A 3,032-nucleotide genomic window follows, 5' to 3' on the forward strand; every position below is an offset into this window, starting at 1 on the left:
ACCTAACACTACACTATCAATAAATTAATTAAATACAATTCCTACAAATAAATGCAATTAAATAAACTAGCTAAAGTACAAAAAATAAAAAAGATCTAAGTTACAGAAAATAAAAAAATATTTACAAACATAATAAAAATATTACAACAATTTTAAACTAATTACACCTACTCTAAGCCCCCTAATAAAATAACAAAGCCCCCCAAAATAAAAAATTCCCTACCCTATTCTAAATTAAAAAAGTTACAAGCTCTTTTACCTTACCAGCCCTGAACAGGGCCCTTTGCGGGGCATGCCCCAAGAATTTCAGCTCTTTTGCCTGTAAAAGAATAAATACAATACCCCCCCCCCCAACATTACAACCCACTACCCACATACCCCTAATCTAACCCAAACCCCCCTTAAATAAACCTAACACTAAGCCCCTGAAGATCTTCCTACCTTGTCTTCACCATACCAGGTTCACCGATCCGTCCTGAAGAGCTCCTCCGATGTCCTGATCCAAGCCCAAGCGGGGGCTGAAGAGGTCCATGATCCGGTCAAAGTCTTCATCCAAGCGGGGCAGAAGAGGATCTTCCATCCGATTTGAAGTCATCATCCAGGCGGCATCTTCTATGGTCTTCCATCCGGAGCGAAGCGGCAGGATCCTGAAGACCTCCAGCGCGGAACATCCATCCGGACCGACGACTGAACGACGAATGACTGTTCCTTTAAGGGACGTCATCCAAGATGGCGTCCCTCGAATTCCGATTGGCTGATAGGATTCTATCAGCCAATCGGAATTAAGGTATGAATTTTCTGATTGGCTGATGGAATCAGCCAATCAGAATCAAGTTCAATCCGATTGGCTGATCCAATCAGCCAATCAGATTGAGCTCGCATTCTATTGGCTGTTCCGATCAGCCAATAGAATGCGAGCTCAATCTGATTGGCTGATTGGATCAGCCAATCGGATTGAACTTGATTCTGATTGGCTGATTCCATCAGCCAATCAGAAAATTCATACCTTAATTCCGATTGGCTGATAGAATCCTATCAGCCAATCGGAATTCGAGGGACTCCATCTTGGATGACGTCCCTTAAAGGAACAGTCATTCGTCGTCCAGTCGTCGGTCCGGATGGATGTTCCGCGCTGGAGGTCTTCAGGATCCTGCCGCTTCGCTCCGGATGGAAGACCATAGAAGATGCCGCCTGGATGATGACTTCAATCGGATGGAAGATCCTCTTCTGCCCCGCTTGGATGAAGACTTTGACCGGATCATGGACCTCTTCAGCCCCCGCTTGGGCTTGGATCAGGACATCGGAGGAGCTCTTCAGGACGGATCGGTGAACCTGGTATGGTGAAGACAAGGTAGGAAGATCTTCAGGGGCTTAGTGTTAGGTTTATTTAAGGGGGGTTTGGGTTAGATTAGGGGTATGTGGGTGGTGGGTTGTAATGTTGGGGGGGGGGGGGTATTGTATTTATTCTTTTACAGGCAAAAGAGCTGAAATTCTTGGGGCATGCCCCGCAAAGGGCCCTGTTCAGGGCTGGTAAGGTAAAAGAGCTTGTAACTTTTTTAATTTAGAATAGGGTAGGGAATTTTTTATTTTGGGGGGCTTTGTTATTTTATTAGGGGGCTTAGAGTAGGTGTAATTAGTTTAAAATTGTTGTAATATTTTTATTATGTTTGTAAATATTTTTTTATTTTCTGTAACTTAGATCTTTTTTATTTTTTGTACTTTAGCTAGTTTATTTAACTGTATTTATTTGTAGGAATTGTATTTAATTAATTTATTGATAGTGTAGTGTTAGGTTAATTGTAGGTAATTGTAGGTAGTTTATTTAATTATTTTATTGATAGGGTAGTGTTAGGTTTAATTATATCTTAGGTTAGGACTTATTTTACAGGTAATTTTGTTATTATTTTAACTAGGTAACTATTAAATAGTTCTTAACTATTTAATAGCTATTGTACCTGGTTAAAATAATTACAAAGTTACCTGTAAAATAAATATTAATCCTAAAATAGCTATAATATAATTATAATTTATATTGTAGCTATATTAGGATGTATTTTACAGGTAAGTATTTAGCTTTAAATAGGAATCATTTATTTAATAAGAGTTAATTTATTTTGTTAGATAAAAATTATATTTAACTTAGGGGGGGTGTTAGTGTTAGGGTTAGACTTAGCTTTAGGGGTTAATACATTTATTAGAATAGCGGTGAGCTCCGGTCAGCAGAGATTAGGGTTAATAATTGAAGTTAGGTGTCGGCGATGTTAGGGAGGGCAGATTAGGGGTTAATACTATTTATGATAGGGTTAGTGAGGCGGATTAGGGGTTAATAACTTTATTATAGTAGCGCTCAGGTCCGCTCGGCAGATTAGGGGTTAATAAGTGTAGGCAGGTGTCGGCGACGTTGAGGGGGGCAGATTAGGGGTTAATAAATATAATATAGGGGTCGGCGATGTTAGGGCAGCAGATTAGGGGTACATAGGGATAACGTAGGTTGCGGCGGTTTACGGAGCGGCAGATTAGGGGTTTAAAAAAATATGCAGGGGTCAGCGATAGCGGGGGCGGCAGATTAGGGGTTAATAAGTGTAAGGTTAGGGGTGTTTAGACTCGGGGTACATGTTAGAGTGTTAGGTGCAGACGTAGGAAGTGTTTCCCCATAGGAAACAAGGGGGCTGCGTTAGGAGCTGAACGCTGCTTTTTTGCAGGTGTTAGGTTTTTTTTCAGCTCAAACAGCCCCATTGTTTCCTATGGGGGAATCGTGCACGAGCACGTTTTTGAGGCCGGCCGCGTCCGTAAGCAACTCTGGTATCGAGAGTTGCATTTGCGGTAAAAATGCTCTACGCTCCTTTTTTGGAGCCTAACGCAGCATTTGATTAAACTCTCGATACCAGAGTTAAATTTATGGTGCGGCCAGAAAAAAGCCCGCGGAGCGTTAGCAGCCCTTTTACCGCCGAACTCCAAATCTAGGCCTAACTGTTTTATAGCTGTAATTCACCAGAACATAAGCTTATCTGGTAGAACTTGTTACACAATAT

Source organism: Bombina bombina, chromosome 3 (genome assembly GCF_027579735.1).
Source record: "Bombina bombina isolate aBomBom1 chromosome 3, aBomBom1.pri, whole genome shotgun sequence".
In the NCBI taxonomy this organism is placed as follows: Eukaryota; Metazoa; Chordata; class Amphibia; order Anura; family Bombinatoridae; genus Bombina; species Bombina bombina.